The sequence below is a fragment of the Neopelma chrysocephalum genome, unplaced genomic scaffold (genome assembly GCF_003984885.1).
Source record: "Neopelma chrysocephalum unplaced genomic scaffold, ASM398488v2 Primary Assembly neopelma1_291, whole genome shotgun sequence".
NCBI classification, from domain to species: Eukaryota; Metazoa; Chordata; class Aves; order Passeriformes; family Pipridae; genus Neopelma; species Neopelma chrysocephalum.
Genome location: NW_020897953.1, coordinates 21840 through 46996, shown reverse-complemented (window position 1 = coordinate 46996; position 25157 = coordinate 21840). Strand labels below are relative to the sequence as shown.

Below are 25157 nucleotides of genomic sequence, written 5' to 3'. Positions count from 1 at the left end.
GGGGGGGGTGGGAGAGCAGGGCTGTCCCATATGAAACATCACATCACATGTGAGCAGTGCGCCTGGAATTTGTGGTAGCACAGTGGGGGAAGGATAAGGTCTGGGTGGATAGAGGGTTCTTTTAGATTGATGGTGGTCCCGGCCAGGCTGGGGCCTTGTAAGGTACCCCAGCCTTGGATAGGTACGGGGCCAGAACGGTTGGTCGGTTGGTTTGTTTGTTTGTCTATTTATTTCTTTAGTTTTGGCTCTCCTGCGGCTACTGCCCAGGTTCGTCATGTTCTGGATATATTTGCTTTGCTCTGTTACACCCTGAAAGAGTGGGCAGGACAAAGGGTTGTTACTGGAAATGAAAGACCTGCCCAAATCGTTCTAACAGGAACGTAGCCTATGTACCCCTATGTGGTTGCTATGCTGGCGAGGGTTCATGCCTTCGGTAGGGTCGCCCATGCCAGACAGGTCAAAACCATAGGACCAGATAAACTACATCCCTGGGCAGGATGAGCTCATTAGCCTTCTGGCAGTCATCCTAGGAGAAGGACAACTCTCATCCCAAACCCGGGAAGATGGAGCTCGCTTAGCCCTGTAAGGCCATCCATCTAAGAGAAGGTCACTCTAATCAAACCTACATCCTGAGGACCTCGCTGCCACCGTCCAAGCTTGCTCGGCCCCGGCAGATGAACCTCAGGATTAAAGGGTGGGTTCAGTTCAGAGCATACTGCATCTCACCTAAAAAATCCATTGCGCAGGTTTGAAGGCTTTACCCACATGCAAAAAGTCCTGTAGCAACGGGCGAGGGTCGAAACGGTAGGTGAAAGATGGACTGGGAGCCGCAGACTCAACCCTGCATGCAGGCGGTTCAGGATATTGGTCATTTGAGACTGACGGAGATGAGAGTCTCTTGGGGCAGCACCCTGAACGACCAAGCAGCCTTTTCAAGGACAGCACTGCTTGCTCCACTCGGAGAGGGGCCTAGAAAAGGTGGCCTAAACAAAGCTCATCTCCACCTTCACCCGGTTGGTTAACCGCAGACCAACGGGCATCTTCTTCCAATGCGGTCGCACAAAGAGCAAAAGACAAAGGCATGCACCTGCCTCCAAAGGTGTACCCAAATTAACTCTAGCATGCTGGAACATCAGAACCATGCTCGACTCTGCGAATAGCGGATGTCCTGAGCGTCGTTCTGCCCTAATTGCCCATGAACTGGCTTGTCTCAACATCGACATTGCTGCTCTCAGTGAAGTTCGCCTTCACGAGGAAGGCAGCCTCAGAGAACATGGTGCCGGTTACACACTCTTTTGGTCAGGTAAGCCCAAAACCGAAAAACATCTCTCAGGTGTCGGCTTCATGATCAAAAACTCTATTGTCCCTAAACTCGAAAATCTGCCGACAGGTCACTCTGACCGCATTATCTCCCTACGCCTTCCACTAAACAACAACCAACACGCTGTCATCTTCAGTATATATGCCCCAACTCTCCAAGCTGACCCTGCTGAAAAAGATAAATTTTACACTGACCTGCGCTGCCTTACCCAAAAGGTGCCCGCAGATGATAAGATCATTATCCTTGGTGATTTCAACGCCAGAGTAGGTAAGAATTTTGAAGCCTGGAAAGGAGTATTAGGCAAGCATGGTGTTGGAAACTGCAAAGATAATGGTCGACTTCTGCTAGAATTCTGTGCGGAGCAACAGTTTACCATCTCTAATACTATCTTTCAGCAGAAAAATAGTCTGAAGACAACCTGGATGCACCCCAGGTCTAAGCACTGGCACCTCATTGATTATGTCTTGGTGCATCGGAGAGATGTCCGCGATGTCCTCCACACCTGCGTGATGCCCAGCACAGAATGTCAAACAGACCATCGGCTTGTGCGCTGTAAACTCAACTTTAATCTCAAATTCAAACCCAAAAGGGGCAGTATCCCAAGGAGAAGACTCCAAGTTAATGATCTCCAATCAGCCACAGTAAGAGAAAGATTCCAGGCAAACCTTCAAACTAGGCTCGAAAACCATTCCACAGATTCTGCAGTTTCCTCCCCTGAAACAATTTGGCATCATATTAAAAGCTGCATCCTGCAATCCTCTGAAGAATCCTTAGGGTTCTCCCTCAAGAAGAACAAGGACTGGTTTGATGAAAACAATCAAGAAATCCAGGACTTGTTGAGGAAGAAGAGAACTGCCCACCAAGCACACCTTGCACTGCCATCTTGTCACGCAAGAAAAACAGCCTTTCGTCTTGCATGCAGCAAGCTCCAACAGAAACTCTGTGACATCCAGAACAAATGGTGGACCGATCTAGCTGCAAAAACTCAACTATGTGCAGATACAGGGGATCACAAAGGATTCTATGAGGCCCTGAAAACAGCATACGGGCCTACATACCAAGCCCAAAGCCCATTACTCAGTGCAGATGGTCAAACACTTCTGACAGATAAAACCTCCATTCTGAATAGATGGTCTGAACACTTTCAGACTCTTTTCAGTACCAACCGTGTAGTCCAAGACTCAGCAATTCAGTCCATCACACAACAACCGGTGAAATACGAATTGGATACTGCCCCCACTTTAGGAGAAACCCTCAAGGCCATACAGCAGGTGAAAATTGGCAAGGCAGCTGGGGTTGATGGAATCCCACCTGAAGTCTGGAAACATGGGGGCCTTGCACTCCATGCTAAATTTCATGAGTTTGTGGTGCACTGTTGGGAACTAGGCGAACTACCTTCAGACCTTCGTGATGCAGTCATCATCACCTTGTATAAGAAAGGTACCAAATCAGACTGTTCAAATTACCGTGGTATTACTCTGCTCTCCATTGCTGGCAAAATCCTGGCAAGAATACTCCTGAACAGACTAATACCTGCTATAGCAGAAGGAATTCTACCTGAAAGTCAGTGTGGTTTCAGAGCCAACAGGAGCACCACAGACATGATATTTGTTCTCAGACAACAGCAAGAGAAGTGTAGGGAACAGAACAGAGGTCTCTATGTAACCTTTGTCGACCTCACCAAGGCTTTCGATACTGTGAGCAGAAAAGGTCTCTGGCAGATTTTGGAACGTTTAGGTTGTCCCCCCAAGTTCCTTAAAATGATCATCTCACTTCATGAGGATCAGCACGGCCAAGTCAGATATGGCAACACACTTTCTGAACCCTTTCTAATAAAGAATGGTGTGAAACAAGGCTGCGTTCTCGCTCCTACCTTATTCACAGTCTTTTTCAGCATGATGCTCCAAAGGGTCACGGCAGACCTCGATGATCAGGACGGTATCTACATACGATATCGTACTGACGGAAGCCTATTCAACCTAAGGTGACTGAAGGCCCACACTAAGACCCTAAACCATCTTGTCCGGGAGCTGCTTTACGCTGATGACGCCGCCCTTGTTGCCCACACAGAAGCAGCTCTGCAGCGTTTAACATCCTGCTTTGCAGACGCTGCTGAGCTCTTTGGGCTGGAAGTCAACTTAAAGAAGACTGAAGTTCTCCATCAACCTGCACCTCAGGAAGTCCCCCATCATCCCCACATCACCATTGGCCAATCAGAACTCAAATCAGTCCAACAGTTTAATTACCTAGGCAGCCTCATCTCCTTGGACGGTAAGATTGACGGGGAGATAGATAACAGATTAGCGAAGGCATATAGTGCTTTTGGAAAGCTTCATAAAAGAGTCTGGCGAAATAAACACTTGAAGAAAAGTACCAAGATCAGTGTTTACAGAACCATAGTGCTGTCTACTCTTTTATATGGTTCCGAATCATGGGTCATCTACCGCCACCACCTGCGTCTCCTAGAACGCTTCCATCAACGCTGCCTCCGCACAATCCTAAACATCCACTGGTCAGACTATGTGACCAATACATCTGTTCTCGAACAGGCAGCAATCACAAGTATTGAGGCCATGTTGCTGAGAACACAGCTGAGTTGGGCCGGGCACATCTCTAGGATGAAGGACCACTGCCTCCCCAAGATCCTGCTTTACGGTGAACTTGCCACTGGCTGCCGCAAGAGAGGAGCCCCAAAGAAAAGATACAAGGACTCCCTGAAGCAACAACTCAGCCTTGGCCATATTGATCACCATAACTGGTCTACTCTGACCTCCAATCGGGAGGCCTGGAGACAAACCATTTATAACGCTGCTGATGTTTTTGAGAAAGCGCGCAGGATCACCCTTGAGGAGAAAAGACAATGCAGAAAGAATCGAGCCTTACAGAATATACCACCTAAGGAGTCTTTCTGCTGTGTCTTTTGCAACCGGACATGCCTTTCTCGTATTGGTCTTTTTAGCCACCAACGCGCTTGCAAGAAACGTGGGTAGAGCCCTTCCCAAATCTTTGTTCATGAAGCCTAGTCATGAATGAATGAACGCAGCCAATCAGCACGCGGTCACGCCCCCGCACGCTCGCCGCGGCGCCTGCGCCTTGCGCGGTGCACTGTGGGAGTTGTAGTCCTTGCGACCGGTCACAGCGGCCCTTTGCACGTGAGCGGACGTAAGACAAGATGGGGAATAAATAAAGAAAAAAGAAAAAAGAAAGAAAACTAAAAAAATAAAGACAGAAAAATTAAAAACCAAAAAGTCCTATCCTCGCCCGCCGCAAGGACTACAACTCCAACAATGCACCGTGCAGGGTGGAGGGCGTGGCAGAAGGGGGGCAGGGGCTGTTACCGCGCGCTGATTGGCTGCCACGTGGGTCAGTAAAGGCGGTGCGCGCGCAGAGCGAGCACCATGTTTGCTGCCAGGAATTTGTGATGGCGCTGGGGGCTGCTTTGAACTGTGAGTCCTGGCGGGGGGGGCGACGAGAGCGAGGCTCTGGGGATCCCCTCGGGGGCTGCGGGGAGCGCGGTTGTGAGTTGGAGGGCTCGGGAGGGTTTGGCATAGGAGTTTGGCGCTTCCCGGGGACGTTTTGAGAGGTCCCTGAGGGGGTTCGGTGTCCTAAGGGGACTCAGAGGGGAGATTGAAGGTCCCTGAAGGGGTTTGGGGGGGGTCGAGCGTAGTTTTAGTTTCTGAGGAGATTTGGGGGGTCCCAGGGGGGCCTTGGGGGGTCTGTGGGGAGGTCTGGGGGTCCTGGGGGGCTTTGCGGGGACCTTTTCGGCAGTTTTGAGGTCTCTAGGGGGTTTAATGGGTCCCAGGCGGTTTTGAGGGTCCCTGAGGGAGACTGGGGGGGCCTTGAATTAGTTTGGGGGGTCCCAGGTGGGTTTTGCGGGACACTGAGAGGGTTTAGGGGGTGCTGTGGAGGAATGAGGTCTCTGAGGGGATTTGAGGGGACCTTGAGGAGGTTTTGACGGGTCGAGGGGGGGATTTCAGGGGTTTTGAGGGGATTTTGGGGAGTCCCCTAAAGCCCAACAGTGGGGTTCAGGGGGTCCCCCAGCCCCCAGGGGAGGGGGCCTAGGGATGCTCTCCAAAATCGGAGGAGGGATATATACTCCATCTGGGTAAGGGGATCCCTAGAGCCCAGTATATCCCAGTGACCTCCCAGTGACCCTCAGTACGACCCAGTAACCCCCCCAGTGACCACCCAATGTATCCCAGTGAGCAGCCAGTAACCCCCAGTGTGGCCCAGTAACCTGCCACTGTCCTCCCGTGTGTCCTGGTAGTCCCCCAGTAACTTTCCAGTTCTCTGCCACTGTCCCCCAGTGTGCCCCAGTTTCCTCCCAGTCCCCTCCCAATGCCCTCCTAACATCCCTCAGTAACCCCCCAGTGCCCCCTGGTTCCCCCCAGTGTGTCCCAGTATCCCCCAGTAATCACCCAGTGCCCCCCAAAGCCCCCCAACTGTCCCAAACACGTCCCCAGATGCCCTTGGTCTTTCTGTGAGTGGGGGGGGGGGCGTTTTTGTGGTCAGAGGGTCCGGGGGGGCTCCTGGAGTGAGATGGAGGGTTGGGGACATCAGGGATGGGGTTTGGGGACAGTGGGGAGGGGGTTTGGGACAGTGGAATTGGGGATGTCAAGGGGAGAGTTGGGGCCGTGGAGAGGCCCTAGGGACAGTGGAGATACCAGGGGGGTCTCGGGGTGTCAACGGGGGAACTGGGGACACCAGAAGGGTCTTGGGGACACCAGGGGGGTCAAAGGAATCACCTGCTCGTGGAGCTGCCCCTCCCCCTGCCAGGCCTCTTTAACCCCCCCCTAAATGTCCCCAGCCTCCATTTTTCCTTAAATCCCCCTCCCCCCACTGATCCCTTTGATGCCCTAATGCCCCCCCAAACCCATTTTAACTCCTCCAAATGCAACCAAAGACCCCCAACCCCCCCCAAATCCCCACCCACCCCCCCCCGGATCCCTTCAAATCTCTCCCAGCCCCCCCTCAAATCCCTTCCAACCCCCTAAAGAGGGATCACCTGGCACCCTGGGACAGGAACACAGTGGGCTGTACTGGGGGCACTGGGCTGTACTGGGAGGGCACTGGGGGGGGCTCAGGTGTCCCACAACAACGTGTCCTAGCTCCAGGAGAGATCTGGGGAGCAGTGAGGAGGTACTGGTCTGTCCTGGTCTGTCCTGGTCTGTGCCCCCAATCCCCAAAGCCCCTCCCCAGCTCCCCCAGGACCCTCCCGGACCCCAAAGCCCCCTAGGCCCCCCCCAGACCCCTGACTTGGTCCTGCTGCCCCTTGAGCATCTGCAGCTGCTGCAGAACCAGGTATTTCATTAGCAAATGTGCAGCTGACACCAAGCCGAGGGGTGTGTTGATGTGCTGGAAGGCAGGAGGGCTCTGCAGAGGGACCTGGCCAAGCTGGATCCATGGGCTGATTGCAAGGGGATGAGGTTCAAGCAGGCCAAAAGCCGGGTCCTGCCCTTTGGCCACAAGAAGCCCCGTCAGCCCCCCGGGCTGGGGCCAGAGTGGCTGGAGAGCAGCCAGGCAGAAAGGGAGCTGGGAGTGTGCATTTGCCAGGAAGGTGAACAGGAGACAGAGTGTGGCCAGGTGGCCAAGAGGGCCAATGGATCCTGGTCTGGAGCAAGTGCAGAGAAAAGCAGCGAGGCTGGGGAAAGGAGTGGAGCACAAATGGTGTGAGTAGAGGCTGAAGGAGCTGGGGTTGTTGAGGCTGGAGAAGAGGAGGCTCAGGGGAGACCTCCTGACTCTCTGCAAGTCCCTGGCAGGAGGTTGTAGCCAGGTGGGGGTGGGGCTCTTGTGCCAGGAAGCAGCAGTAGGACAAGAGGGCTGGGTCTTCAGCTGTGCCAGGGGAGGTTTAGGTTGGATATTAGGAAGGAATTTTTTGCCGAGAGAGTAAACAGGCCTTGGAATGGGCTGGGCAGGGAGGGGGTGGAGTCAGCGTCCCTGGAGGTGTTGAAGGTGAGAGTGGATGTGGCATCAGTGCCATGGTCTGGGAAGCACGGCAGGGTTGGATGAAGGGTTGGACTTGATGATCTCAGAGGTCTTTTCCAACCTGGCTGATTCTGTGATTCTCTGATTCCCATTCCTATGGCAGCCGCACCTGCTTGAGGCTCTATCCCCAGGGTGATAGAGATGTCTGTCCATATATATCTGCAAGGTTAGTCTGTAAATGTGTGGTGTTAGAAAAGCAGGCTAAGTTCTGGGATGGTTGTAGAAGGAGAAAGAAGCCCAGAGGCCAGTGCAAGCAGGTAGCCCTCAGCTTGCACATCATGTCCCCTCCCTGCAGGTTCATGTCCTTGAGCCCAGGCACTGAGAAGTGTTGTGGAGGTGAGCCCAGAGCTGTCCCTGAGGTGAGCCTGAGAATAAGTGCAAGGCAGAGGTGCTGCTGAGGAACACAAACTCTGCCTGGCCACGGAGCCTGCAAGGAGGAGCAGAGACAGCCCTGGCAGTGTGGGGGGCCAGGTTGTCCCTGTGCCTTCCCCTGCAGGCCCTGGCTGTCCCTGCTGGGCCCCTGTCCATCCCCATCAAGTCCCTGCCCGTCCTCCCCGGGCTGAGCTCCCCCCAGGAACTGCCGTGGAGCTGAAGCTGCTGCCATCCCCCCCCTGCAGCCGCTGGCACAGCCAAGGGAGCAGCAAAGGCAGGGCCAGGAGCAGAGGCAGCAGCAGAGGAGCCCTGGGGGGGCCGGGAAGCTCTTGTGTGGGGCAGGAAAGAGGCGCTGGGCACGAGGCCAGGGCTGTGCTGAGCAGGCCCAGCCCTCACATCCCCCCAGCCAACACCGGCTGCCCGGGGGGCTTGGGAGGGACCCCCAGCCTGTGTGCCCCACACTCAGCTGGCACAGAGAGCCAAGGGACAGGGCCACGGGTGAGGGACAGGCAGGGCCATTGCAGGGCCACGGTGAGGGCACAGCCTGTGGCAGCAGAGCTGCCCAGGGCTGGGGGCAGCCAGGGGTGTTGGGACCAGCCAGTGCTGGGGCCGAGCAGAGCACGAGGCCTCTTGCAGAGCCCTGGAGCAGCCTCCCACTTGCCAGCCCTGCCCTGGTGGGGTGACACTGTCCCCTCCCTACAGGACACTCCCCCCGAACTCTTCCGGGGGGTCCTTTTGTGTGTATTCCTGGTTGCTGATTCCTGCTGGGGACCTGAGAGCCCCTCTGCAATCCCATCCATGGGGCACAATCTCCTCTGCAGAGCTTGACTCACTGCAGACTTTGCAGGGAAATCTGTGCTGGCAGCCCGAGTATGTCCTGACCCCCCACGCTCCCCCCAGGATATTTGGGACGAATTTCCCCTTCCCGGGCACCCGTGGGATGGGGGGGGACAATTGTTCTCCTGCTGTTCCTGTTCCTGCTCCACCTCTGGGGGCTCTTGGGGGTTGTCGGGAGGTGTTTTTTGGGGGTGCCGGGCTGGGTTGGCGGCAAAGCCCCGGTGGTGGGCGGGGGGATGTGGGTCCCCCCCCATGGTGGGGGTTGGTGTTGCTGGGTCAGGCCCCGCCGGCTCCATTGTCAGCCCGGTGCCGGTGGGGGGGACACAGCGGTTTTGGGGCCCCCCTGGGAGTGCCGGGGGTGGGTGTGGAGCCTGGGAGCTGCCGAGTGTGGAGGGCGGAGCGGGTCGATGTCGGAGCTGGGGGACCCCCGGCAGCCTGGAGGGGGGAGCACAGAGAGGGAGGAGCCTTGGGACCCCCGGGAGCCTTGAACGGGGGGTGTAGAGAAGGGGAAACCTGGACAGCGGGGACCTCTGGGATCCCTGGGACAACAGAGTGGAGAACCTGGAGGGGGGGAATGTCTGGGAACGAGGCACCTGGAAGGCGAGAGTCAGAGGAGAAGGGACCCTTGGGACCCCCAAGACTCCCAGCATCCCTGAGTGGGACCCCTAGCATCTCAGAAAGGGAAGCTATTCCCAACCCCAGAGGGGAGAGACCAGAGAGGGGTAACTGCTGGGATAATTTCTTTGGGTTAACCTTCATATTTTGGAGTAGTTTTCTAGCTGAATCTCAACTTTTTGCAGTTTAGGTGGGCGAGGGTCTTCTTGCTATTTTTGAGGTGGGTTTTGCCTGAATCTCGGAGGTTTGGGTTTTTTCTGGGCTGAATCTTTGTGTTTTGGCAGGTTTTATGGACACAGGATGCCCAATGAGTTCTAGAGATGGACTTGGGCAGGAGGAACCCCCAAGCCAACGCGTTCAGCCCTTGTTTTCCCCCCCATCAGGATTTGTCCTTCCCAAAGCTTGGGTGGATGGAGGAGGAGGCTGTGAGGAAAAGGAAGATGCCGCGGGCCCCCCAGGCAGGTGAGGAGGAAGTCAGTGGCCCTTTGGGCCGGTGTTGTGCTGGCTCTGGCAGCCGAGCATGGCCCCCGGCTGCAGGACAACCCCGCTGCCGCCGCCGTCCTGCCGGGGCCGGAGTTGGGGGGATGTCCTTGGCCTTCCCTCTGGGCCGGAGGCAAATCCCCTCCCTGTCCTTCTTGCTTCCTGCCCCAGGCCCCGAGCTGAGGACGGAGAGCCTGGAGGACAAATTCCCCCGGCAGAGCCTGGTGGGAGAGGCCGTTTTGAAGGGCTCCACGGTGCAGGAAGGCAATGGGGAGGAAAAGGTCCAGAGATCCCCCCGCAGGAGGGGCTCCAAAGCCAGCCCAGGGTGCTCTGAGGAGCACCTGTGCCGGGAAGGCAGCCGGAGCTTGAGGCAGAGCTCTGACCTGGTGGTCCCTGAGCAACCTCCCAGCAGGGAGAAGCCCTTCAGATGCGTGGAATGTGGGAGGAGCTTCAGATGGAGTTCCCAGCTCCTCACCCACCGTCGCATCCACACTGGGGAACGTCCCTACACGTGTGGGGAATGTGGGAAGAGCTTCAATGTCAGCTCCACCCTGATCCGACACCAGCACGTCCACACTGGCAAACGGCCCTACACATGTAGGGAATGTGGGAAGAGCTTCAATGTCAGCTCCACCCTGATCCGACACCAGCACGTCCACACTGGGGAACGGCGCTACGCATGTGGGGAATGTGGGAAGAGCTTCAACCGGAGATCCACCCTCCACACCCACCAGTGCATCCACACTGGGGAACGGCCCTACAAGTGCTTGGAATGTGGGAAGAGGTTTCAGACCAGCTCAAGTCTCCTCCAGCACCAGCGGACACACACGGATGAGAGGCCCCTCTGCTGCACCGACTGCGGGAAGGGCTTCAAGCAGAACTCCACCCTTGTCATCCACCGGCGCATCCACACCGGGGAGAGGCCCTGGAAGTGTGGAGAGTGATGCCATAAGGTCCATCTGTTTTTTTTATTATTTTCCTAATTTTATAAGCTTTATAAGTAGTTAAGTAGTAAAAGTAGATTTTAGAAGCAGCAGCCCTTATTCCCTCACCCTTTAGCACCCTTTAGTTTATACATTCCTCAACCCTCTCACCCCATTCTATGCTCCCCATATCAATTCTACCCCTGAATTCAGTAGAAAATGTTTAGTCTTTTGTCAAGGCAGGCCTCTTCTGTTTGAGGACATCTAATCCTGGCCTTAACCACAAAAATACAGTCAAGAACTGGGTGACTGTGTACGCTCTGTGCTCTGAAGATGAAGATGATGAAGAGGTGGTCCTGAAATACACCCCAGACCCAATTCCCAGGGGTGGACCAGGGCAAAAGCAATGGGATTGACAAGACTTGGATTGGTGGGGCAGTATTATAAATTGTAATATCTCAGGCATGGCCTGCGTGGGTTGTAACATCTATGCCTGGGCACAAATTAAACCTTTTTCTTATCTCACTCTCAATTAACTGCTCCGGAGTTTTCTTTTCTCAGCACCATTACGCATCAGCTGTTGGCCTGCAGGGGGAAACTTGGACTTGGACTTCTTCAGATCAGATATTTCATCGTGCAGGAATTCCTCATCAAACCAGCATTTTATCTGAGATAATTCCTGCCCCGGTCTGAGAAAGCCAGCTCCACAGAACCCACAAAACCTAGCACGGAGCACAGAGGTGAGATAAGAAAAGGCAAAATAAGGGGAAAATGTACCTTCTTTTGTTAGCAGCTGTGAAAGAGTTTTTGTGTTTCTGGGGAGATAGGGAACACGGGAAGACTGGAAAAGCTTAGACTTGGGCCCAAAATAGTCGCGAGAGTCAATTTCCAGTAGGCGAAAGGGGTTTTTCGCTGGGAGCAGATCAGAGCAGATTTGTTAGCCTAGGACTGGGTTTCATTTCGGTTGGAGGGGGATGCCCTTCCAGAGTGCTCTGTTGCTGCAAGGTGCCGGGTGGGCTCTGTAGTTAAGTGGTTACAGTAACAGCTTTGTAATCCTAAGGTAACGAGTTCGAATTCTGGTGTGTTGTTTGTTTGTGTTTTGTAGTCATGGGTTGTGTGGATTCAAAGTTTAAGATTCCTAAGGGGTTTCTTCTGAGTTTGATTTTGAAACACTGGAGAACTTTGACCGATCCTGAGACAATTTTAACAGAGGAAGAACTTTGTAGGCTGTCTGTAGGTGCTTGGCCTCTGTTTGGACAAATGAGAGGGGTAACTTGGCCGGAATTTGGTTCTTTTGAACTAGACAAAGTGTTGCAATTAATTTCACTTCTTAATGTAGAACAGAAATGGGAAGAAATCCGGTATGCAGAGTTGTTTATGCTTCTATTAACACACCCTGGATTGAGAGAGGGAGATAAGAAAAATGAAGGCTCAGAAAAGACAGAAAATTCAGAAATGGCTTTAGAAAAAGGGAAGAAGAAAAGTCAAGACTGCTCCTGTCTCACGAATTTTATTTAAAAACACGGGAGACAATGATTTGGATATGTTAATACCACCTGATAGGAGAGAAAATAGCCCGGGGGCCCCACAGGTAGGACTCCGTGCTGCTGCGGTGGCGGGGGGGACCTGGAGCTTCAGGGGTGGCGGCCTCTGGACCAGCTCCTGCTGGACAGGTAGGGGTTGCGCAGGCAGGGGCCGCTGGAGGACTCCCTAGTGCGGCCGCACCGGGAGGAATTGGGCGAATCGGGGCCTCCAGAGGAGTTGGCTCGGGGGTGGTGGGAGGAAGTCCTTCTGATGTAGTTGGTAGAACAGAGGCTGTTGGTTTAGCTGGAGTAGGCACAGCGGCGCAGATAAGATCTATAAGATCGGCTTTTGTTAAAACGGCTTTCGGTGTGGCAGAGCCGGGCAGGGGTAATACAGACACTGCGGAGACAGCTAACTCAGAGGTAGTGTCTAATTTGATCGCAACAGGGATAACAGCAGGAGCGACTCCTGGCCCCACAGGGGCAATGGAAGCAGGACCCTCCCTGCCTGTTCCAGTGAGTGTGAGGGGAGCAGCTCGTTGCCTTGCAGCTTCCGGCGGCTTTGCCGGAGCAGATGGGTTTGTCATGGTAACAGCAGAGGTGAGCGCAGGCATAGCAGAGCAAGTGAGAACTGAAGTTGTTAGTTCTACCAGTGACGTGACAAGAACTGTGAAGTCTAAAAAGTCAACTTTTACTAGAGTTGCTTTTGGCGTGGTGATACCAGAAAAAGTTACTATAGAAGCGGCATCTGTTGTAGAGGCAAGGGAGACTTTAAAAATCGCGGCGAGAAATGCACCAAGACCAGCCAGTGTAGTGACGGCGACAGGCGTAGGGATCGCTGACTCTGACGGTGGCAGTGAAGTGAAAGTGTCGGCCCCAGAAATGACGAGAGCCCCAGGGGTGTTTGTGGAACCGAGCAGCCCAGCACCACAGACAAGCACGGGAGCCATTGATTCTGTCAGTGGCAATAGCGACGTGAGAGATGTAAAAACGGGGCTGCATGCCCCGATTGCAGGAGAGACCCCAGGGTTGGCTGCTGCAAACACAGCAGACTGTGCTACTGTAGTGGCGAATACAAAGACGATAACCTCGTCTAAAATGTATGAAGTTAGACAGGATACGAATGAGTCGCCCACAGGTTTTCTGAATAGGCTGAAGGATGTCACAGGGAAATCCACTGATATTGATATAGAGTCAGACCTGGGGAAAAAACACCTAGTGTATTTGTTTGTAGGACAGTTCACAAATATATAAAGAAAAAACTGCAAAGAGCAGGTGGTAATGAAAAGGATATTGATGAGTTATTGGATATAGCTTGGACAGTATATCGCAATAGAGAACAGAAGGCGAGTACGGTGGGCGGTGGAGCAATTTTAAGAACAGACGTTGCCACGGCAACGGAACTCCCAGCTCAGAGCACAGGGGAGGTTTCTGGAACGGCCGTTACCACAGTGACAGAGCTAGCTGGCGCAGGGAAAAGAAAGTTGCTGCCTGTTTCTGGTGTTGTAGGAGTGCGCATAACCGGACAAAAACAAACAAGGTTTGTCCCAACTACACTAGCAAGCGAGAAAGGAGGGGAAGACCCGGGGACAGAGAGAGTGGGGCAGAGACAGGCAGAGCTGGTCCCAGTTGTTGCTTTGGCTGACGAGGAGGCTTTAGTCCCTGCTAGTGTGACCCAAGTACGGGTGGCAGACGCGAGTGCTGTGAAAGCTCTAAAACCATTAGGTGCGGCGGCAGGAGGGAGTGCTGGGGCCACTGACTTTGCAGAGGTGACGGGACCCAGCCCTACCCCTACTGTTCTGAGGGTTGCCCCAGGCATAACAAACGTGACTGTAGATCGAGTCATAACAAAGGCACCGGGAACCATGAGAAAAGCAAGGGCAAAGAGAATGAATAACCATGTAAAACCTCCCCCGCCTGTACGAACTAACGTCGAGGGAGTAGCCCTTTCCCCTGTAGCTGCTGATCCCAGGCAAGCAGCTGCCACAGGTGCAAGGGTAGTAGAAATTTTAAAACCAGCCGACAACTTTACGGTTGTCATGACAATAAAAATGCCTGCTCCGATAACAAGCGGAGCAGGGCTGAGGCTGAGAGCAGCCAATGTCCAGCCTATCCCAACGTGTAGGAGAGGAAGGGGGAGATCACATGACAGTCGCAGGTGCCGCCGCCGCCCTGTGAGCACAGGGGCAGCGCTGACCACCGGCACAGCGAGAGTAAGTCCAATCGCGGGACAATTAGAGTCTGGGTTTAACACGAGAACTGTCATCACTCCGTTCCTCGGAGCGGAGGCCGCAGCGGGCACAAAGGCAAATCACTTCCCAACTGTGGCCAGTACAAACAGAACTGCCGATAATACCTTGGCAACTACAGTGCAAGTGAATGCATCCAACAGCCAGGGCAGCTTGATAAGTGATGCTGTAACACTTGTCAGGCCTCCAGGAGGTGAGTAGGAAAAAGTGCTTTTTCTGTGCATGTAACAATCACACAAACACTCTGTTGAACAAAATGTGATTTATTATCTCAGCTGAGGACTGGAAGTTCAGAAGAATAGGTTTGCATTAGTAGTTCTTCCTAACAAAATTGTCCTTTTTGGCTTCTAATTTGTCACATGGTTAACTTTAAGAACTAGAGAATGAAAACAGTTGTATAGTTAACATATTGTGAAGGTGAGAGGTGTATCATGTACTTCATTTTTTTTCTGTGAATGGTGGTGTATTCTATCAGGGACAGCTGATCTAGTCCAAGAATAGAGAGAGACTCACCTGCATTTTGGAACCTGGTTTAGAATAGAAGTTGAAAGTGCTGACAAGGAGCACTCACTGGATAGACTTAGAAAATTTGTTTGATAATTAGTGATATAAACCATGGGTAATACATTGAGCCAGAATCCACCAAGTTCTTTAGTTGTAAGTCAGTTCCAATGTGCTGATTTACAGTGACTGAGGCTCTAAACCCCTCTGGCTGTTTTCTTCATAACAATTGGAAATGAGAGAATTGAGCAAATACACCCTGAACACAGTGAGTGTTTTGTTCTGTGGTTTTGTTTTGGTTGGTTGTTGGGGGTTTTTTTGTCAAGAAAGCTTTTATATTTATAGCTGGTGTAGGTGTGTCTCTTTTGCATTCCCTTTTCATGGCCATCCTGGAGAATTAGCTTTGGTTGAATAAATGCCAATGGAAAGAATTAATTTAAGCCAGTTTTGAATTCTAATGTGAGAGCCCAACAAATCTTGATCTTGAGAGATGTGTAGGTGTAGCTGTTGAGTAAGAACAGTGTAGAGTGACATCCATACCATTTTAAAGGAAAAGAAAAACAAAATCAAAGAAAAGAGCAATCCCATAAACCTTAGAGCTCAAAAATACAGTTAAAACAGTTTGCTTGCAAACAGATGGATTAGGTTTGGGTCCAAATCAGCAGAAGGACTTCAGGAAAGTGAGTAAATACAATACAGAGTTTGTGTGACAGATTGCTGAGAAATAAGGAAAAGGTCGATTTCCAGCACATTTTGGACTTTTCCAATTTTATTGTCGAGTTGCACCTAATCTTAACAAATAGACTTTGTTATATAATAATAAAACTGCATCTGAGTTTCACTGCTCCTTTAAGACTGAGCAGTAAGACAATGTTATTTCTAACTCCAGGGCCACATTTTAATTTTGCACAGCAAAATTTGGTAGTGAAAATGTTACCAAATGACAAAGTAAAGGATCTTTAAAGATAAGCAAGGCTGTGCACAGGTTTATGAGAGCCATTCAGATAGACTTTCTTTCATCATTGGATTGTTGGTGATTACAATTAGAAAACTTATAGCTTTGAAATTATCTTTTCTATGACCTTGTGGTAGTTTAAAAGCAATACCTCATTGGTTAAATAGGTTTTAGTTCATGCTTCCTTTTAGTTAATGCTCTGAAAACGTGTTATTCTGATTTACACATAAAATCCTGCTGAAAAGCACGTGGCATTCACTGGGATATGTGTGTTTAAGTAGAATTAAATTAGCAGTGAGAGTTATTAAAGGAATCTTCCATACTACTGTCCATGGACTGTGATCTGTAGTAAAATGAATAATAAATGAAGCAGGGCATAGGAGAGAAGTTCTCTCTCACATCCACTGTGTTCTTGTTCTGTGTGCACACACACACAGACACACACGTGTATATCCAGGACAATGTATGTTTGCTTTACTGTGATGTTTATTACAATGGCTCTTTAAATGCTCTACAATTCCACTGCATGGTAAATTATGAGTATAATGGTAATTTTACACTGTGCCTTCACACTTTGTAAATCATTAAATGAAATCTGGGTGCCACTAAAATAAGAAGAAGTTTTATTTTTTACTTCAGTGGCCAAGATTTCACTTAGACAGAAGGTTTGTTTGATCAAAGAGTGAGAGAGGTCTCATTAGGTACAAAATCACAGCCTTTTAATGAGTGTGAACATGCAGCATTCTCTTTTCAAGAATAAGAAAAAAAAAGCTGTTTCAGAAATTTCCATTGTGGGGAGTACTTGATGGAACTGGATGGAAGATTGTATAAAAGGGAGAGTGACAGAGGACAAAGGAATGTTCCATTGTGAAGTCACTGCTGATCACTGTTTTACAATTATGAGACAATATTTTCCCCCAACATGCATTTCTTTTGTTTCTTTTTTTTTTTAAATTTAAGACATATTGCATATAATGTTAAGCACACCAAATCCTTGGTGTTACCTGACTGAATGCATCTTAATCTCTTACCAATCTTATTTGCCATGCTTTAAGTCAACGCTTGAAAAAAACCTGTTAGAAATAAGGAATTTATTTTATCCAAGCTCTTGACTGGAATTGCAGTGCAGGTTCAAGAGTTCTTGAAAAGATTAAAAACATAAAAACTGAATCCAAATGTTAATCCATAAATATGAAACTTTCTTTTGACCCTTCCCCTGCAGTGCTCTGGAGTTCCTAACGGGGTTGGGATTCCAACTCTTGATGGGACTTGGTGCATTAGTGTTTGGTGTGCATGGAATTCAGCACTCAGTTGAAGAAGGGGTTGACATTGGTGATGTCCCTTAATTTGCTGAAATCGAATTGTCTCTTTTATCAGCCAAACCTGTGTGGGTTGGCAGTTGATCAGGAAGGGTCAGCCAGGACTGTGCATGGGCTTAAATGCTGGAACTGCCAGTTAAAGTCACTGTGGCACAATAAGAGGCTGAAACCGTGAGAACAAATGATCTTCAGAGTGGGAAGGCAAAAGAAAGCAGAGAAGTTTTCAGGATGTTCAAGTTCAGAACAAAGGCATTATGGAGTATATAAATTTTAAATACACTGCTTTTTGCCTCAGCACTTAAAGCTTTTTTTTCCACATGATCTGAAATCTTGTCTGAAACTGCCTTTGTTACATCCAAGAACTGCATGGAAACCTAAAAGAGATGGAAGGAGCATAAAAGGGCACAGTTTAAAATGATTAGTGACAAATTTCATGCCTCAGAGGTAGGAGTAAATTTATTTGAGTTCTATGTTTTTTCGAAAAGGAATAAATTTGCTCTATTTGTCGTCTTAAACTGCTTTGGTGGAAGTTGTAAAAAAAATAGTATCCTGGTCAGTGCTTCACATTAATTTGAAGTTGCCAAGCAGTAAAAAATCTGGAAAACTAATTTCTTTAGAATTAATGTAATTAGGTAAATGACTTGAAGTAATGCAGAGGATGTAAAACTGCAAAATTCTGGGAGAAAATCTTCTGCATGACATTCTTGGCTATCCATTTTTCTTCTCAAGGAGTGCTGTTTCTGATGAAGCGGCAGATAGAAGACCCCATTATTTTAGGATTGCTTTGTAGTAAGGGATGGTAGGCTAACAGAAAATAAATTTGCAATCACTGCTGATAATACTCCAGTTAAATCCATTTGTTCCCTTCCTCTGACCATCAAAGCCCTAAGTATGGAGGGGAATGAGAGGTCCTCTGTGCAGAAAGGAGCAAGATTATGTTGAAAAAATAGGGGCAAAGAGAGAGAGCAAAGACAGGCTGCTGCTCAGATGGAAGCAGGAAGGTGAGGTTCAATCATCACCTACAAAGAACAGAAAAGGACTGGATTCCCAAGTCATAACAAGATAGGTGAAGATTGTGGTGGCTGCTGATTCTGTGTTGCATTGCAGAGTTGTCTCTGGGGGGTTCTTGGTGCTGACTCATTAACTTGGTGCTGACTCATCTACAGAGCAGAGCCTCAAAGAATTGGTTTGTATTTCCTGTGTAAAACAGAAAAGGGAAGATACTCTGAAAAAAGAATGGCCTGAGCAGTGAAGTGCTTCTTTAAGCTCTCATGTGCTCTGTCTGTGATTTGCACAACACAGGAATGTTCAGCAGTGAAAGAAAGATGTGAGATTTTGCTTTGGACTCTTAAGCACCTGCCCTTTCCTATCCACTTGTTTGCCTATGGAATAGTGCATTGCCTCTGCCTATGGAATCCTGCACTGCCTCTGCCTATGGGCTTGGGCTTGTTCCCAGCAGCCAACATTGACCCTACGGACCTGTAGCTGCTGCTGTTGGTTCAATATCTACAGGAGATGGTTCCTGCAGCCAGGGGATCTCAGTCACTGTTAGTTTAGGCAGCAACACCTCTGGGACTGGATGTTGAACCTCATCATAGGATCCCTGATCTAATCATGCAAACAAGTAGGAATCCTATCATACAACTTATATTTGCATCTGAAAGAATTTGTTCATGCAAGTGGATCACTGAAGCCAACAGGCCTCCTTAGAGGAATGAATAATCAGCAAACACAGCAAACTGATGTTAGGTCAGAATTAATTAGGAGAAAAGATCAAACCTGAATATACGAGATTTTTCCCTGTGAGACAGATTTGTTTTTCCATTGTGCTTAGTATTGCATTGAGAGTCACATCACAAAACTTTTTTTGAAAGATTTCCTTTACGTCAAATTTCAGTCCTTTGGATACATCAGTTGTTCTTCTCTCTTCTCCTTCTCCTCCTTCTTCTCTCTCTTTTCTCTCTCTTCTTTCTCTCCTTTCTCTCCTTTCTTTCTCTCTCTCCTCTCTTATCTCTCTCTCTTTTTTTCCTCTCCTTTGCTTCTTTCCTTCTTTCCACCAGCATTCTTTTCCAATGGGATTGTTTTTGTTCTACGTCTTCTTTTTCATTTTTCTTCTCTTACATTCTCTTATGCCACTTCATGGGAATTTAAAAATGAAAAGAAAAATTAAAAGTAGTTTTTTAAAAAAAGCTCGTTGTGGAAAAAATCACATTTAAAAATATTCCAAATTCTCAAACATTTGCATGATATCTATCTAACTTCCGAATAATATAATCTCTGATTCTGATGAAGAGCAGGAAATGTTTTAAACAAAGTTCTTAAATGAAAAATTGCGACCATTTTTTTTCTAGAGGCAGTTTCAGGAGACAGCAGGATAGAGCAGGGAGGAGGAAAGAGCTCTCCTACATCTCTCATCAGTGACCCAGCTAATTAAATAGTGTCAGTGGCAAGCTGTGCATTGTCCATTCCAGTTCCTTTTGTCCAGAAAGATGATTTCATGGGGATACAAGGGTAGGATTGCAAAAGTGCTTGTGTGGAAAATTGGGAGTTGTTCTAATGAAACCAGAATTCTTCCCTAAGCTCTGCAGTATTGAACTGATTGTCATTTTCATCAGTGCTACTTTCTTCTTTTCTTCCCCTCTCCCAGGCTGTTCAGCACATCTGTCAGTGAGCTCACACTGTGTCTGTTCTTGGTTTTGGGTGGGTGTTGTGGATGGCAAGAGATGAGAGAAGTGAATCTCCTTCCTGAACAGTTGTGTCTTCAGACTCTGGCAATGGGAGGCACAGAGGTGCCCTCTTTGCTGCTCCCTTTCCTAAATTGCAGCCAGCTGGGGCTCAGCCCAACCCCACACATCAGAAAGGGCCACCTCAAGGTTGCTTTGAACTGAGGCTTAATGTGAGTCCCTGCTCATCAAACTGCAGAGTTTTCCCAGCAGGGAATGACACTCCAACTGTGTCCTTCTCTTCCGATTCCCTCCTTCCCTTTGCCTCCACCCCCTGTGCTTTTGGGGCTGGGCAGATCTCCCCCAGCTCCAGCTGGGCTGTTTCCATGCTGCAGACATGTGGCACCTGCATTGATCAGCTTTGGGGTTGATTTTATCATTTAACTCCCCCAAATGCACCCAAAACCCCCCAAATCCCCATCCAAACTCCCCAGATCCCCCCCAATCTCCCCCAGCCACCCCCTCAAATCCTTTCCAACCCCTCCAAGAGGGATCACCCGGCACCCTGGGACAGGAACACAGTGGGCTGTACTGGGGGCACTGGGCTGTACTGGGAGGGCACTGGGGGGGGGCTCAGGTGTCCCAGGACAACGTGTCCCAGCTCCAGGAGAGATCTGGGGAGCAGTGAGGAGGTACTGGTCTGTCCTGGTCTGTACCCCAAAGCCCCTCCCCAGCTCCCCCAGGACCCTCCTGCACCCCAAAGCCCCCCAGCCCCCCCCAGGCCCCTGACTTGGTCCTGCTGCCCCTTGAGCATCTGCAGCTGCTGCAGAACCAGGCATTTCATCAGCAAATTTGCAGCTGACACCAAGCTGGGGGTGTGTTGATGTACTGTGATGCCTTCTCAGCTGGTGCTAAGAAAAAATCCAGGAGTCGTTAATCGAGGGTGAGATAAGGAAAGGGTTTAATTATGCCAAGGCAAAAGATGTTACCATGACGTGCGAGCCTGTGCCCGAGATGTTACATTTTATAACAATATCTGGCCAATCCCAAGTGTGTCCACCCCGTAACTTTTGGCCTGATCCACCCCCTGGCCCACCCCGTGAAATTGGGTCTGGGGTGCATTTTGGGACCCTCTCTTCATCAACCTTCATCATCTTCGGGGTACAGAGAGCACAGTCACCCAGTTCTTTGACTTTGTCCTGCGGTTTAGGCCAAGATACAAGCGTTCTCCAAACAGAACAGGCTTGCCTTGACAAGAGACTAAACATCTTCTACTGGATATGGGGGTAAGGCTGATATAGAGTGTATGGAATGGGGTAAGAGGGTTAAGGAATGTGTAAACTAAGGGGTGCTACAGGGAAGAAGAGGGATAAGGGGCTGCTTTTAAAATCTACTTCTATTACTTATAAAACTTTACAAAAATTAGAAAAATAAAAACTAATAGGGGCTTAAGGCATCAGCTGGAAGGCAGGAGGGCTCTGCAGAGGGACCTGGCCAAGCTGGATCCATGGGCTGATTGCAAGGGAATGAGGTGCAAGCAGGCCAAGGGCCGGGTCCTGCCCTTTGGCCACAAAAAGCCCTGGCAGAGCCCCGGGCTGGGGCCAGAGTGGCTGGAGAGCAGCCAGGCAGAAAGGGAACTGCGAGTGTGGATTGCCAGGAAGCTGAAGAGGAGGCAGAGTGTGCCCAGGTGGCCAAGAGGGCCAATGGCTGGTGGCCTGGCTAAAGAAGAGTGTGGCAACAGGAGCAGGGAAGTGATTGTTGGGCTGGACTGAGCGCTGGTGAGGCCACCCCTGGAGTGCTGTGTCCAGCTCTGGGCCCCTGAGTTGAGGAAGGCCATGGAGGGGCTGGAACAGGTGCAGAGAAGAGCAGTGAGGCTGGGGAAAGGAGTGGAGCACAGGTGGTGTGAGGAGAGGCTGAGGGAGCTGGGGTTGTTGAGGCTGGAGAAGAGGAGGCTCAGGGGAGACCTCCTGAGTCTCTGCAAGTCCCTGCCAGGAGGTTGTAGCCAGGTGGGGGTGGGGCTCTTGTGCCAGGAAGCAGCAGTAGGACAAGAGGGCTGGGTCTTGAGCTGTGCCAGGGGAGGTTTAGGTTGGATATTAGGAAGGAATTTTTGCTGAGAGAGTAATCAGGCCTTGGAATGGGCTGGGCAGGGAGGGGGTGGAGTCAGCGTCCCTGGAGGTGTTGAAGGTGAGAGTGGATGTGGCCTCACTGCCATAGTCTGGGAAGCACGGTGGGGTTGGATGAAGGGTTGCACTTGATGATCTCAGAGGTCTTTTCCAACCTGGCTGATTCTGTGATTCTCTGATTGCCATTCCTATGGCAGCACCTGCTTGAGGCTCTATCCTCAGGGTGGTAGAGATGTCTGTCCATATATATCTGCAAGGTTAGTCTGTAAATGTGTGGTGTTAGAAAAGCAGGCTAAGTTCTGGGATGGTTGTAGAAGGAGAAAGAAGCCCAGAGGCCAGTGCAAGCAGGCAGCCCTCAGCTTGCACATGATGTCCCCTCCCTGCAGGTTCCTGTCCTTGAGCCCAGGCCCTGAGGTGAGGCTGAAAAGTGGCGCAGAGGTGAGCCCAGAGCTGTCCCTGAGGTGAGCCTGAGAATAAGTGCAAGGCAGAGGTGGTGCTGAGGAAGGAGAGCCTCGTGGTGGGGAACAGACGAAGGTGCCCATCCCTGAGAAGGTGCTGTCTCCATCCCCTGTGTGCCAGGTGAGCTGGGGCTTTGCTGCAGAGCTGCGGGCGCTGATTTTAGCGGCTCCAAGTGCTGAGACGGTGGGCACCCAGGAACACAAACTCTACCTGGCCACGGAGCCTGCAAGGAGGAGCAGAGACAGCCCTGGCAGTGTGGGGGGCCAAGTTGTCCCTGTGCCTTCCCCTGCAGACCCTGGCTGTCCCTGCTGGGCCCCTGTCCATCTCCATCAGGTCCCTGCCCATCCCCCCCAGGCTGAGCTCCCCCCAGGAACTGCTGTGGAGCTGAAGCTGCTGCCATCCCCCCCTGCAGCCACTGGCAGAGCCAAGGGAGCAGCAAAGACAGGGCCAGGAGCAGAGGCAGCAGCAGGGGAAAACTGGGTTGGATTAAACAACAAGGGCATTTGGTACACTTGGTTTGGTGGTTTTCAGAAACAGCCCTGGACTGGCAGATGGTCAGATAACCTCACGTAACAGCCCTGGCAAGTTTTAAGTGACACTACATTAATACAGCTCTTGATTAATTTAAAGCAACTCAATCAAGTGCTCATGAAATCATCTCACTCCCCTCATCCGCCAAATTAAACACCTTTTTTTGGGGATAATCTTGATATTTTAGTGTATTTTACTGGCTGAACCTTAACTTTTTGCAGTTTGTGAGGGAGTTCATCTTGCTGTTTCGGAGAGGTTTTTTACCTGCATCTTGGTGTTTTGGAGGTTTTTAAGAACACAGGATGCCCGGTGAGTTCTAGAGATGGACTTGTTTTCCCCTCCCCCATCAGGATTTCCCCTTCCCAAAGCTTGGGTGGATGGAGGAGGAGGCTGCGAGGAAGAGGAAGATGCCGCGGGCCCCCCAGGCAGGTGAGGACGAAGTCAGTGGCCCTTTGGGCCGGTGTTGTGCTGGCTCTGGCAGCCGAGCATGGCCCCCGGCTGCAGGACAACCCCGCTGCCGCCGCCGTCCTGCCGGGGCCGGAGTTGGGGGGATGTCCTTGGCCTTCCCTCTGGGCCGGAGGCAAATCCCCTGCGTGTCCTTCTTGCTTCCTGCCCCAGGCCCCGAGCTGAGGATGGAGAGCCCAGAGGACAAATCCCCCCGTGAGAACCTGGTGGGAGAGGCCGTTTTGAAAGGCTCCACGGCGCAGGAAGGCAGCTGGGAGGAAAAGGCCCGGAGATCCCCCTGCAGGAGGGGCTCCAAAGCCAGCCCAGGGTGCTCTGAGGAGGAAAGACCCAACCTGTGCCGGGAAGGCGGCCAGAGCTTGAGGGGGAGCTCTGACCTGGTGGTCCCTGAGCAGCCTCGCAGCAGGGAGAAGCCCTTCAAATGCTTGGAATGTGGGAAGAGCTTCAGGAAGAGCACCAACCTCCTCAGCCACCAGCATATCCACACTGGGGAACGTCCCTACACGTGTAGGGTATGTGGGAAGAGCTTCAGGCACAGCTCCACCCTGATCCATCACCAGCGCATCCACACTGGGGCATGGCCCTACACATGTGGGGAATGTGGGAAGAGCTGCAGGAACAGCTGTGACTTGCTCCGACACCAAAGCATCCACACTGGGGAACAGCCTTACATGTGCTTGGAATGTGGGAAGAGGTTTCAGACCAGCTCCAATCTCCTCGTGCACCAGCGGACACACACGGATGAGAGACCCTTCCGCTGCACCGACTGCGGGAAGGGCTTCAACCGGAACTCCCACCTCGTCACCCACCAGCGCATCCACACCGGGGAGAGGCCCTACAAGTGTGGGGAGTGTGGGAAGAGCTTCAGCCACAGCTCTACCTTGACCAGACACCAACGGACCCATTGCTAAGGGAAAGCCCTATAAGTGCCCCGACTGCGGGAAGAGCTTCGGCCGCTGCTTCCACCCCGAATGAACCCCCTGATGGTGAGGCAACCCCTGGAGTCCAGTGACTGTCAGTCCATCCCTTTTGACCAGAAAGGGCCAGTCCCCTCTCTCAGAGGCAGCTTCTTCCAGCGGAACCCTTCCTGAGGGGGTGTGTGGAGATTCCTGCCTTGGCGGGGGACCCCCCCAAGGTCACTCCTGGAGGTTGAGAGCAGAGATTTCCCCATGAGCTTCAACAATTGCTTTAGTATAAAGCACTGTCCTATCTTATCCTGTACTCATGGTGGTTTTAGTGTTTCTATTGTGCAGTAAATGATTCTGATGAAGATCTTTTGTCTCATCATTTGTAACCCTAAATAAATTAACTTCAGTCAATAGATCTGATTTGCCATCATTAAAAGGTGGGGGACAAAAGTGTTTCAGTCACACCTCTCTAATTCCTCTAAACTGAAACTGCTGTCATAATGCAAGGCTGTGATTGTATCCAGCAGCCCCCAGAACTCCACAGTGAGTTGGGAGCTCAGGGGGCCACCCCCCTTTGCCAGCCCCCCTCTGCCAAAAGACCCCCATGGGACCGTCAGACCGGCCAGACCACCCCTCCTTTTCCACCCTTCTCCCTGTTCCTTCCACTTTCCCATTGTCCCCCCAATCTCCAATTTCCCCCCAAATCAGTTTTGGGCTCCCAACCCCCACTTTTTGCCCCCTCTCCTATGGCTACTGAAGGAGAAAATGAGGCTGCACACACAGAGTTCCATTGCGGGACTTGTCCGCCCATCTTTCCCACGTCCCCCTTTCATTGGGGTTCCTTTGGAAACAGCACCTGGGCTTTGTCTTTTAGTCCACCGGAATTCCCAGTATGGCCCCAAAGCAGTGCCCTGATCCCACACATTCCCCT

At 51.1% G+C, this 25157-nt stretch overlaps 1 protein-coding gene and 1 long non-coding RNA gene across 2 annotated transcripts in view; one reads left to right on the top strand and one right to left on the bottom strand.

Annotated features, from left to right (window-relative positions):
• Positions 1–25157, bottom strand: part of LOC113978120 (zinc finger protein OZF-like) — a 49574-nt gene that overhangs the window by 11608 nt on the left and 12809 nt on the right. The gene's annotated exons all lie outside the window — the stretch shown is intronic.
• Positions 12818–23629, top strand: LOC113978122. The gene is made up of 3 exons (XR_003537496.1): positions 12818–12917; positions 22089–22092; positions 23619–23629. It is a non-coding gene; the product is annotated as an uncharacterized LOC113978122 (long non-coding RNA).